Source organism: Microcaecilia unicolor, chromosome 10 (genome assembly GCF_901765095.1).
Source record: "Microcaecilia unicolor chromosome 10, aMicUni1.1, whole genome shotgun sequence".
NCBI lineage: Eukaryota > Metazoa > Chordata > Amphibia > Gymnophiona > Siphonopidae > Microcaecilia > Microcaecilia unicolor.
In genome coordinates, this window is record NC_044040.1 from 10,307,293 (window position 1) to 10,320,989 (window position 13,697).

At 44.5% G+C, this 13,697-nt stretch overlaps 1 long non-coding RNA gene across 1 annotated transcript; it reads right to left on the minus strand.

Annotated features, from left to right (window-relative positions):
• Positions 1-781: 781 nt before the first annotated feature.
• LOC115478429 lies at positions 782-12,733 on the minus strand. The gene is made up of 3 exons (XR_003943519.1): positions 12,652-12,733; positions 5,327-5,347; positions 782-886 (listed from the first exon to the last, which is right to left on the minus strand). It is a non-coding gene; the product is annotated as an uncharacterized LOC115478429 (long non-coding RNA).
• Between the last annotated feature and the right edge of the window lie 964 nt (positions 12,734-13,697).

Sequence of the window (13,697 nt, forward strand, 5' to 3'; positions counted from 1 at the left end):
CATGTAGGCATGTACATTTCCACCAGCCGTTGACATTGCGCAAGCGGCCATGTCTAAATGTTGGCGCCATTACTCGCTTACGCTTGTATTCCATAAGGGCAATTACACACTGATCTAGAATTCACGCTTAGCACGCAGCTTCTAGTCAAGTGAATCCCAGAATCCTGACCCGCTGATCCCTGAGAACTATTCCGTACGAGGCTTCAAATGAATTCCTCACATCACTGATGCTTCCACTGTTTGAGTCTCATAATTCCAGCATTATGGAAGAACGGATTCTGTTGCTAGATGACAAGATGACTCATGTTGCATCCCAGGCAGACTCCTCAGCTATGGAGCTACTCATAAACCATGGGAAGGCATTAGCAAGATTTAAAAAAGGACAGAAGGTAAAAGAATTGACTCCTCTTCACTGACGTCTCCTTGCTGATTCACGACCACTGATGGGAGAGTGTGTCGAATACAGAATGAAAACACGTCCTGGTGAACAGCAGGCGAGATCCCAAAACAATAAAACAGATTTTATGTTGCTTAACCTAGAAATAAGCAGTGGATTGTCCCAAGTCTACCTTAATAATGGCTTATGGACTTTTGGAAATTAGCCAAACCTTTTTAAAACCCTGCTAAGCTAATGGCTTTTAACACATTTTCTGGTAACGAATTCCAGTTTAATTACACATTGAGTGAAGAAATATTTTCTCCAATTTGTTTTAAATTTACTACTTAGTAGCTTCACTGCATGCAAGGAGCATGGGTTTGGGGAATGGCTTTAAGTCTGCCACTCCTCTGACTGATGGTGTTGGCATGTCAGCAAGATGAGGTGCAATACAGCATCCCTGTGATGAGCTCAGATAATTGCTGGGTGAATGCACTTCCTTCCAAACTGCTGAAATAAACAGAAGGAAATTAAAAGGTTTTGAGCTCAGCCTCTTTCTCACTTTTAGAAACCTGAGAGAATATTGCTCAGTACTGCTTGAGAAAAAATGACTTCTTTTACTCGATATTAATAAGTGTGAAGAAAAGGAGAATTGTATATCAATTTCCTGAGATTAACAAATTATGCCAAGATGTATACTGTTACTGGAATATTTTGTATTGCTGTAATTGTCTATTGTTTATCTCACAGCTTATGTTTGCTGTTCAGAGGTGAATTTCTTCAAAAAGGCTGTAAAGAAATCCTAATTAATATATAAACAAACATATAAAAATATCATTTTTTATGATTAAATAGAGTAGCTGTTTTTTCTGGTTTCAGATCAATTTTTTAAATTTATTTGAGAAGAAAAAAATAACTGTACTTCAGGCAGGTGGACCCAGGCCCATCCCCCCCCCCCCCCCCCCCCCCACCTGTTACACTTGTGGTGGTAAATATGAGCCCTTCAAACCCCACCAGAAACCCACTGTACCCACATCTAGGTGCCCCCCTTCACCCCTTAGGGCTATGGTAGTGGTGTACAGTTGTGGGTAGTGGGTTTTGGGGGGATCAGCACCCAAGGTAAGGGAGTTATGCACCTGGGAGCAATTTCTGAAGTCCACTGCAGTGCCCCCTAGGGTGCCCAGTTGGTGTCCTGGCATGTCAGGGGGACCAGTGCACTATGAATGCTGGCTCCTCCTACGACCAAAGGGCTTGGATTTGGTCGTTTGTGAGATGGGCGTCCTCAGTTTCCATTATCCCCCAAAATCGGGGACGACCATCTCTAAGGTTGACCTAAATTTAACGATTTGGGCGTCCCCGGCCATATTATTGAAACAAAAGATGGACGCCCATCTTGTTTAGATAATACGGGCTTCCCTGCCCCTTCGCCGGGACGTCCTGCGAGGACGTCCTCAGGAAAACCTGGGCGCCCCTTTCGATTATCCCCTTCCACGTGTGTCAAAATATTAATGATTTGCAAATTGAAATTCTTTACCACCGGCTGTATTATAAAATCCCCAGTGTCGTCTGTCTTGGCTTCTCTCTTCATTCTCTGTGTTGTTTTCTGTCTGTTCCCTCCACTCAAAGTAGCATTTTATTCTGGGGCAGATAGATTAAACCATATTCTAAGAACAGGGAAACAATTTCCTGTTTCTTTAGAAACGAAACCAGCTTATCACGGCCTGCCTGCTTGTGAGAGCTACTGTATCAAGCACTTGCTGACTCAGAGAGCTGGTTAGTCTGCACTTCAGCCCCAGAGTGCCAGCATTAAAACATAGAATTATTTAAATAACTATTCGATAGATTTCCAAGAAAAGTGACACAAATGCCATTATTTCAGTTTTGGCTTTTAAGTAATAATAAAGGCTTGGAAATGCACAGATAAAGGGGCTAAATTTTATATCTGGAGCCAAAAAAACTGGCATAGAAAAAAGTGCTGTTCTCTAAGCCATGCTTAAAGTTAGGTGCAGGTTACAGAATAGCACTTATGCCCGGGAATCACGCCTAATGTAGGTGCGGCTGTTTGCAGCAAGTGAAACATGGTACAAATGTACACACCTACATCAGCCACATACCAACCTCCCATCCTTTTCTTTCCATCTCTCCTTAATTTTATCCCTCCTTACCCTTTCTCCCAAATTACACTATCCTATCCTGTCTACCCTCTTTTATCCTAGTCATATATTATCTAGCTCAACTTATCATACACTACTAAGCCCGACTTTACGTTGTTTTACTACTGTTTTATTGAAAATTCTATTCTTAACTTTGTATTTCAAATTACTATGTAAGCCGCATTGAACCTGCATTGTGTGGGAAAGCGCGGGGTACAAATGTAATAAATAATAATAATAATAATAATATCTGCATTATTTTATAACAATGAGCACTAATTTTAGGACCCCCCCCCCCCCATTACACCCGTGACCCTCCCATTTCTGCACCCCCTTTTTTAGATCACGTGTAAATTTTAGGCACAGATCCCATTCCTAAATTTACACACATAATTGTCTATTAAATCTAATTAGTTCTAATAATTGCTTGTTAAAAAGCCAATTGTTGGTGCTAATTAGCTCAGTACAGGGCTGCCGAGAGGGGGAGGGCAGGGGGGATAAAATTCCCCAGGCCCTGGCCTCCAAGGGGGGGCCTGGCGCCGCAGTCCCCTCCACCCGCCCCCCTCTGTCCACCACCGGGCCCCCCTAAATTCAAATCATAGCGCCTCACCTTGACCTCGCTCCGTGTGAAAGAAGCACAGCAGCGGCAGTCTGCAGATCGCCTCCCTTCGGACCTTGTGCGAGGGCGGGACACAGGAGGGAAGGCCTGAAGGGAGGCGACAGGGGAGGGTCGGCGGCGGGGGGAGGGGGGGTTGGCGGCAGGGTGGTCCAAAGTGGTGGGGGGTCCATGGCTGGGGGAGGCAGGCTAAACAGTGCCTCCCCTTCTCAGGCTCTGGCCCCCCCCCCTCCCGGGATAGACACTCAGTCCTAGTACATTTTCATAGAGGCCAATTTAGGAGCATAACTGTTAAAGGAGCCATTATATCACAGCTTAGCGCACGCTAACAGTCGTTAATATGCATTAAATGCTAGTGCTAATCATATCTATAGCGCTACTAGAAGAACGCAGCACTGTACACGTTATATGCATGTACTTTCTCTGACCCTAGAAGGCTCACAATATTTTTGTAGCTGGGGAAATGGAGGGTTAAGGGGTCCTTTTACTAAACTGCAGGAAAGAGCCCTGCAGCAGGGGCTGTTTTTCCCATGTGCCAGGGCCCTTTTTACCGCTGCTGGTAAAATGCCCCCCCCCTAAAAAATCCAGCGTGGTAAGATAACCACTGAGGTGGCAGTAAGGGCTCCCGCGGTAACCCGGTGGTAACCGGGTACAGTGCACAGCAATGCCCAATTACCACCACGCTAGAGAAAATAATTCCTGGAGTGCCTTAGGGCCCTTTTTACTAAGTCGCGTAGGTGCCTACGTGTGCCCAATGTGTACCAAAATAGACTTACCGCCCGACTACCGCGTGGCTCTTGCAGTAATTTCATTTCTGGCGTGCGTCCGCTATGCGCGGCAACAACGATTGATTTATCAATTTAAAACAACCATGCCCAGGGGTCTGAATAAGAATGTAGAATGGAAGGCGTTCTACTAATGGCCCCTTTAAACAAAAGGAGCAAGATGATTGGATGAGGTTCCTGAGGGCGTCATTGAAAAACCACGGCCATCTTGTGCGCCATAACATCGGAATTAAAAGTATGAAATAAGAGTAATAAACAAGTTCCTGAAGCAGCGATTGATATCGCGAAACAAGACGTGCTTGTCGGAAAAGAAAGTTTGATTAAAAAGCAAAGAGAAAGCAAGGAACGGGGTGACGAAGTGTTCCGCATATACTCATATCAGCGAAAGCATTACCGCATACCTCAGGAGCTCATGAACAGGAGACAAGGTTGGAACCATAGGAGTCCGTTTACCAGCCGGCTGGAGAAGAATAAAGAACTCAGTTAAGTGCACTATACATGGGACTGAGGGGATAATGTGGTTAGGCATAATTAACAAAAAATGAGGGTATCGGGATATGGATTATATTAATAAGTAGTGTGGTTAGGATACTTTGATGGAAGATGTAAGAGTATGTGTTGATTCAAGATAGCCAAATGCAAGCCAAGTAGTTTTTTGGCATGGTACAAATTATAACAATTGGGCACTAAGACCTATGATAAGAAATAACCCCACAGAATCCCTGGTATCCTTTATATTAAGGTTCTGTTTCACCAGTTGGTGATAGACCAGGGGTGGAGGTGTTGAGGTCAGTTTGATAAATTAATAATAGCATTGGGGGTCCTGGTTAACACATACGATAATCCTTGGAAATAAGATATTATAGATTATAGTGGACCAAGGAACCCAAATAAAGGAAAAATAGAGAAGTAATATACCATGCCATACTTTGTATTGTTGTTCAAATATTTTTACTGCTTTAATTGCCTATTGCTCATGTTTGATCCATTCTTACTGTACATCGCCTTGAGTGAATTCCTTCAAAAAGGCGATAAATAAATCCTAATAAATAAATAAAATAAATAAACATGGCACTTAGCACGTTCTAAGCTTTAGTAAAAGGGCCGCAAAGTTAGCAACCTAAATCCTTTAATATTGGATCACATATTTTGCGGTCTTATTACCATGTCTCAGTTTTCTTCTTTTGAACAGTCCCATGCAAATAATTTCACAACAGATTTTATTTACTCTAGTCCTGGAGAAAGACTTGAACTGTGCTGTGATCCTATTAAAAGCAACACCGCCTAGGTTTTCCTACACGGCAAACATTTCATTTTGCAAACGGCTCTGGCAGGACACACTCTGCTCAGCCACATAAATAGCATTCCGTCTCCAGGAATGTAAACCTGTGCTCACCGATGTTTAGTTCCTTATGCTCTGCAAAACAAAACCAGGACGAGTAAAGATAAACATCTGATTTTTTTTTTGTCATTTCAATCCTCTTTGAATGTTTCACTCTTCTTCATCTTAATTCCTTTCCGTGTCTCTCATTTTCTGAGAAGGGATTTGGATTTAGCTCACATCTTTTTCAGCAGTAGTATTTCTCCGTCCCCAGAGGACTCGTAATCTAAGGGCCTGATATTCAAAGTGATTTATAAGGGAAGAACAAGCTCCTGATCTTCAGCAGCATCTAACTGGGCAGTGCCACTGAACCGTTGAGAAGCCAGCACTTATGCAGGTGCTGCCATAGATAAGCAGGCAGGTAGCACCACACAAGAAGCAGAGATGTAGATAGGCGGGGCGCCAGGGGAGCAAACGCTCCCCCAAATGTACTTCGGATGGGTTTTTCAGGTGGTCCTTTGCACCTAAGCAGTGCATGCATACCAGTGGCCTAGCTATGTGGGGGCCACGGGGGCCTGGGTCCCCGTAGATTTGGCCCTGGACCCTCCTGCCGACGACCCTCTCGACCCCCCCTCCCGCCGCCAACCTAACGTCGCCTACCTTTGCTGCAGGACGTCAGGCTCAGAAACAGAACGAAGCCTTGTGCCGGAAGAAGAGGACTTCGGCTGGCAGGGGTTGGGGTCCCCCGCCAGCAAAGGTAGGCGATGGCGGCAGCAGGGGAGGGTTGGCTGCGGGAGGGGGGGTCGAGAGGGTTCGGCAGCGGAGGGGGGGGCTGGCAATGGCGGGGCCGGGGGGGGGGGCTAAAATGTGCCCCCTCACCTCGGGCTCTGGACCTCCCTCCTGCCGAAGTCTGGCTAGGCCCCTGATGCATACACCTACGTAATCCACTCTCCGCTTCCCCTGGCATCACGGTCTGGCTACGCTTCTGACAAAAAGCAGTCCCAATTTTGCCCACTTAGCTATGCGGGTGCCAGCACCATATATCAGCCAGCACCCACATAACTTCTAGGTTACCAATCCCCCTGATCCCTCTACATTCATCAGCAAACAACAACGCTACCGTTCCAATTGCCCCATACTACCCCTCTCAAATCTGAATGCCCGCTCCTACTTAGGTCTGCCCTCCACCTCACCAAAGTTCTGATCCCCTTAGAATCCCCCCCTGTGATCCCCACCCCTGATCCTGCTCCATAGTGGAAGCTCTGTGCACAAACGACAACTCACCCCTCCTCACCATCCCCTTTGGATCTCTCCTTAACTCCTCTTCACCCCTTGGACGTACTGTGCGGAGATTCCTGGTGTCTAATGGGATGGGGCTGGATGCGTCCCTCTTCCACTCCTTCCCTGTCATTTCCAGCTCTGATGCCCTACTTTCCTTTCTAGAATAAGCTTCATTTAGATGCCCCTTTAGGGAACTGCCCTCCTATTCTACATCAGTGGTGTTTCATTGCGATTTGGAAGACCTCTGGTCTCTTTCAGGGGCTCCTTGTTAAGTATTTTCTTATACCGGGTGAGGTGTGCTCCACAGCTGCATCTCAGATAGTAACATAGTAAATGCCAGCAGATAAAGACCTGAACGGTCCATCCAGTCTGCCCAACAAGATAAACTCATTTTACATGGAATGTGATAATTTATATGTATACCCGAGTTTGATTTGCCCTTGCCTTTCTCAGGGCCCAGACCGTAGAAGTCTGCCCAGCACGGTTCCTCTACTAGAAGTTCTGAAGATTCTGGAATCCTAAAGAGTTGCAAGATTCTGGAATCCCAATTAGTAGCAACATTCCATGTAGAACCCCAAAGAGTAACATAGTAACATAGTAAATGACGGCAGATAAAGACCTGTACGGTCCATCCAGTCTGCCCAACAAGATAAACTCACTTTACATGGTATGTGATACTTTATACCCGAGTTTGATTTGTCCTTGTCATTCTCAGGGCACAGACTGTAGAAGTCTGCCCAGCACTCTTCTTGAACTAAACGTTCTGAAGTTAGTCAGAACCCCTTAAAATTTACACTCCAGCCCATCCCTATCTATTCAGTCACGATCAGGGCATAGACCGTAGAAGTCTGCCCAGCACTGTTCTTGTACTAAAGGTTTGAAGATTCTGGAATCCCAATTAGTGGCAACATTCCATGTAGAACCCCAAAGAGTAACATAGTAAATGACGGCAGATAAAGACCTGTATGGTCCATCCAGTCTGCCCAACAAGACAAACTTATTTTACATGGTAAATACCTGTGTTTGATTTGTCCTTGCTATTCTCAGGGCACAGACCGTAGAAGTCTGCCCAGCACTCTTCTTGTACTAAAAGTTCTGAAGATTCCGGAATCCTAAAGAGTTACAATATTCTGGAATCCCAATTAGTAGCAACATTCCATGTAGAACCCCAAAGAGTAACATAGTAACATAGTAAATGACGGCAGATAAAGACCTCATGGTCCATCCAGTCTGCCCAACAAGATAAACTCACTTTACATGGTATATGATACTTTATACCCAACTTTGATTTGTCTTTGCCATTCTCAGGGCACAGACCGTAGAAGTCTGCCCAGCATCGTCCTTGTACTAAAAGTTCTGAAGATTCTGGAATCCTAAAGAGTTACAAGATTCCGGAATCCCAATTAGTAGCAACATTCCATGTACAACCCCTAAGGGTAACATAGTAACAAAGTAAATGACGGCAGATAAAGACCAGTACAGTCCATCCAGTCTGCCCAACAAGACAAACTTATTTTACATGGTAAATACCTGTGTTTGATTTGTCCTTGCTATTCTCAGGGCACAGACCGTAGAAGTCTGCCCAGCACTCTTCTTGTACTAAAAGTTCTGAAGATTCTGGAATCCTAAAGAGTTACAAGATTCCGGAATCCCAATTAGTAGCAACATTCCATGTAGAACCCCATAGAGTAACATAGTAAATGATGGCACATAAAGACCTTACGGTCCATCCAGTCTGCCCAACAAGATAAACTCCTTTTACAAGGTATGTGATACTTTATATGGATACCCGAGTTTGATTTGTCCTTGCCATTCTCAGGGCACAGAACGTAGAAGTCTGCCCAGCACTCTTCTTGTACTAAAAGTTCTGAAGATTCTGGAATCCTAAAGAGTTACAAGATTCCGGAATCCCAATTAGTAGCAACATTCCATGTACAATCCGTAAGGGTAACATAGTAACAAAGTAAATGACGGCAGATAAAGACCAGTACAGTCCATCCAGTCTGCCCAACAAGACAAACTTATTTTACATGGTAAATACCTGTGTTTGATTTGTCCTTGCTATTCTCAGGGCACAGACCGTAGAAGTCTGCCCAGCACTCTTCTTGTACTAAAAGTTCTGAAGATTCTGGAATCCTAAAGAGTTACAAGATTCCGGAATCCCAATTAGTAGCAACATTCCATGTAGAACCCCATAGAGTAACATAGTAAATGATGGCACATAAAGACCTTACGGTCCATCCAGTCTGCCCAACAAGATAAACTCCTTTTACATGGTATGTGATACTTTATACCTGAGTTTGATTTGTCCTTGCTATTCTCAGGGCACAGACCGTAGAAGTCTGCCCAGCACTCTTCTTGTATTAAAAGTTCTGAAGCAAATGTCGAAGCCCCTTAAAATTTACACTCCAGCCCATCCATATCTATTCAATTATGATCAAGGCATAGACCGTAGAAGTCTGCCCAGCACTGGTTTAGCTTCCCAATTACCGGTGTTGCCACCCAATCTCTGCTAAGATTGCGCGGATCCATTCAGATGAATGATCCGGTGATTCTATTGGTTTTTGATATGCAGCATAAACTCAGGCATCCAAAAGGAACAAAAACCAGGAAGTTCCTCTATGATGATCCAAGAAAGACACCAAAGAAGAAAAGGAATGATACTTAACGTTCAGACTGGGAGTTGCAGATAAAACACCTCTATTAGAGTACCAACAGATAAGACCCTGGTCCGTGTTTCGGCGGACAAACCGCCTGCTTCAAGGGTCACGTACAAAACACTCTCTGGCTACTGCAGTGTGTTGTACTCGGTGCAATACAATGGTATGTCCAGCAAAACGATGAGTCTGAAGACAAAAAAAACAGCTGCAGTGCAAGACAAAATGTTGCCTGAAGCAGGCGGTTTGTCTGCCGAAACATGGACCTGTGTTGGGTTTTAACTGTTGCAGTTATAATAAAGGTGCCTTAGCTGCAACTCCCAATCTGAAAGTCATGTGTAATTCTCTACTTCTTTGGCATAAACTCAGACACCACAACCCATGTGTATAATTCTAAATAAAGGTATTAATCCGCAAACGAATGTTTTCCGGAGATGGGAAGGCGGTAGAACGAGAGGACATGAAATGAGATTGAAGGGGGGCAGACTCAGGAAAGATGTCAGGAAGTATTTTTTCACGGAGAGGGTGGTGGACGCTTGGAATGCCCTCCCGCGGGAGGTGGTGGAGATGAAAACGGTAACGGAGTTCAAACATGCGTGGGATATGCATAGAGGAATCCTGTGCAGAAGGAATGGATCCTCAGAAGCTTAACTGAAATTGGGTGGCGGAGCAGGTGGGGGGAAGAGGGGGTGGTGGTTGGGAGGCGAGGATAGGGGAGAGCAGACTTATACGGTCTGTACCAGAGCCGGTGATGGGAGGCGGGACTGGTGGTTGGGAGGCGGGAAATACTGCTGGGCAGACTTATATGGTCTGTGCCCTGAAAAGGACAGGTACAAATTCAAGGTAAGGTATACACATATGAGTTTGTCTTGGGCAGACTGGATAGACCATGCAGGTCTTTTTCTGCTGTCATCTACTATGTTACTATGTTCTGTTTTTCTGCTTTTGTTTGTTTATTTATTTGTTGCATTTGTACCCCACATTTTCCCACCTATTTGCAGGCTCAATGTGGCTTACATAGTACCATCAAGGCGTTCGCCAGGTCGGTTGATAACAAATACATGGTTATATAGTGATTGAATGAGGTAGCTGTAGAGGGTCAAAGGTAATGAAGTTTGCATATTGTCTGGTACGATCATTGGTCATGCTGTGTTGCTGGGTGAAGGGATTATGTTGGATCATTGGGGTAGGCCTTTTTGAAGAGGTTAGTTTTTAGTGATTTCCTTTAGTTCAGGTGGTCATGGATTGTTTTCACAGCTTTAGGGAGTTCGTTCCATAGTTGTGTTCTTATGTAGGAGAAGCCAGATGCGTGAGTTGTTTTGTATTTAAGTCCTTTGCAGTTTGGGTAATGTAGATTTAGGTTGGATCATGATGATCCAACCCCGCCTCCCAATCAGCGGGGCTGGTGGTTGGGAGGCGGGGATAGGGCTGGGCAAACTTATACGGTCTGTACCAGAGCTGGTGGTGGGAAGCGGGACTGGTGGTTGGGAGGCGGGGATAGTGCTGGACAGACTTGTACGGTCTGTGCCACAGCCGGTGGTTGGGAGGTGGGGCTGGTGGTTGGGAGGCGGGGATAGTGCTGGGCAGACTTATACGGTCTGTGCCCTGAAGAGCACAGGTACAAATCAAAGTAGGGTATACACAAAAAGTAGCACATATGAGTTATCTTGTTGGGCAGACTGGATGGACCGTGCAGGTCTTTTTCTGCCATCATCTACTATGTTATGTTACTATGATCCGATACTGTTTCTTGCAGGTAGATCTATAAGGTCTATCATGTATCCTGGGACTACGCCATCTATAATTTTGTGGACCAAAGTGCAGATTTTGAAGATGATCCGTTCTTTGAACTAAAGATTGGGGTGGTGGAAACGATTTTATTCCAATGTTTGTTCTATGATTGTTTGCAAGATACATTGATGCTATTTTGGAGAGGGTATTAGGTATAATAAACAAGCAGATTATAACAATAATAGCATTATGATTTACTCATAAAGCCTCCATATGTAAGTCTGTTTCATTTCATGAAAAAATAAAATATATATATATATATTTCATGTTTTTTATATAAATGTTTGTATAACAATATGTTAACATTAATATATTATTTGGTTTTTTTTTTATTTATGCTGTTTTTATTATTGTTGGATTTATATTGTTGTTCATGTATAACACAGACCCCTGAGGCAGGCGCTGTTCACCGAAACACAGCCCGTGTCGGGTCTATTTTGGAATACTGGTTTTTACCAATGAAGAACTTTGTTCCATCTCTGAAGGCTCTTGGTACTTTTGCTGTATTTTTCACCTTTGTAAATGAAGAAGGACCAGAGCAGACACTAGTTATGAAATCCCTTCCTTAAAAGACTTTTTATGTAGATTTTATGTATATTTTATGAGCTGTTTGTTTCTAACTGTTTGTATATGTATTTTTTTGTCAGCTAAACAAAGAGACCCAGTAAAAAGAGAAACTTCTCCCGGTGAACTGACAAATCCCATAAATGAGAACAGCGACAGAAAGAAGCGGCAGCTAATGGAGGTAATGGAAATCCGGAGTTAAAGAAACAAGTTATCGGAAGCGATCCAGGCTGCATCCCTCCAGTGTGAACACTGATGAAAATGAACTGCTCTTCCAGAAACCTGCAGACTGCTTATATAAGTATATAAGTATTGCCATACTGGAAAAGACCAAAGGTCCATCAAGCCCAGCATCCTGTTTCCAACAGTGGCCAATCCAGATCACAAATACCCGGCAAGATCCCCAAAAAATAAAAAAACATTTTATACTGCTTATCCCAGAAATAGTGGATTTTCCCCTAGTCCATTTAATAACGGTCTATGGACTTTTCCTTTAGGAAGCCGTCCATACCTTTTTTAAACTCCGCTAAGCTAACCGCCTTTACCACATTCTCTGGCAACGAATTCCAGAGTTTAATTACACGTTGAGTGAAGAAAACATTTCTCCGATTCATTTTAAATTTACTACATTGCAGCTTCATCGCATGCCCCCTAGTCCTAGTATTTTTGGAAAGCGTGAACAGACGCTTCACATCTACCCGTTCAACTCCACTCATTATTTTATAGACCTCTATCATATCTCCCCTCAGCTGCCTTTTCTCCAAGCTGAAGAGCCCTAGCCACTTTAGCCTTTCCTCATAGGGAAGTCGTCCCATCCGCTTTATCATTTTCGTCGCCCTTCTCTGCACCTTTTCTAATTCCACTATATCATGTCTGTAGGTACCTCAGTGACTCAGAATGTAAGCTTCTTCGTGGAAGTCAGATTTACTAATTTTACAACTGACGGAAGGGGTTAAACCTTTATCTAGGCAGAACGATAGCGAGCCAATAAATCCCAGGAACATAAAGAAACAGTTTACCCTATCAGCAATTACATAACAGAGAGAAGCTAATAAAATGCACAACCAAAGAGGTAAGGACTTGTGTCCCAGTTTTGCACTTCATTACCCAGTTAAATCAGGAAAACTTTGATTTTTCTCCACAAGCAAGAGAAAGGTAGCCGCGCTCTGTGGACACACTTCCATTTCTGGGGCACTGCGACGTGTCAAGCAGGATGCACACAGAACAGTCCGAGACTTTAAATATTTGCCAGGACAGCTTCTTGCACAACCCAGACATCCGATGAATAAATCTGGCCAGAAAATGACTGGGCAATGAATGCACTGCAGCTTCTGACCACTGACCACTTTACTTTGCGCTGGTGCTGTGGGTCTTCTTCATACTGTGATCATAAAGAAGAGAAAGACTCCTTTTAGCTGCTCCGATGCCACACAGCCTATTGTCAAATGACATCCGGGTTCCCAGGTTCCATTATAGAATCCTACTGTTACCAGGTATTGGTGCGTCTAGATGTTTATGACCTGTAGTTACACCATCTATAGACCTGGCACAACTGTGATTGCTGAAATGTGGTAGGGATGTGAGTAACTTACAGTATTCTGTAAGTTATCAATATAAGAAGGAGCCCTGCCCATGCTTCACCCCCTTGTATTTAAGCGCTGTGCCACTTTGCCGTGCCATTCAGAATAGTGCTACCCTGCTGGCACTTTCATGGGTAGGTGTACACCAGCCATGTAGCCAGACTGTCAATTTAGGGAAGGGGGGGGGGCAAAAATTTGCACCGCAACCCCCCAAAACCTGAAGCTGCTGGTGGGGATCCCAAGCCCCGACAGCCGAAGAGGTCCTCCACCTGCAACCTGGCAGTTAACGGCACTCTCTGTGGGCCACTGCTGTGTTGGACCCCCCTCCCCCACGCGCATGCTCAACTAACATGGAAAGTGCCGTCAACTGCCAGGCCACAAATGGAGGACCTCTTCAGCTGGGGGGGAGGGGCTTGGAGATCCCCGCCAGCCATAGCAGCAGATGCCCTGTGAAATTTTAGGGAGCCTGAACGCAAAGTGAGGAGGCCCCCTCATGGCTACATCACTGGTGTACGTGTACGCGGGCAAATGCTGCTATTTAAGGCATCAACGCGTGCAAAGCCCTTTAACTAA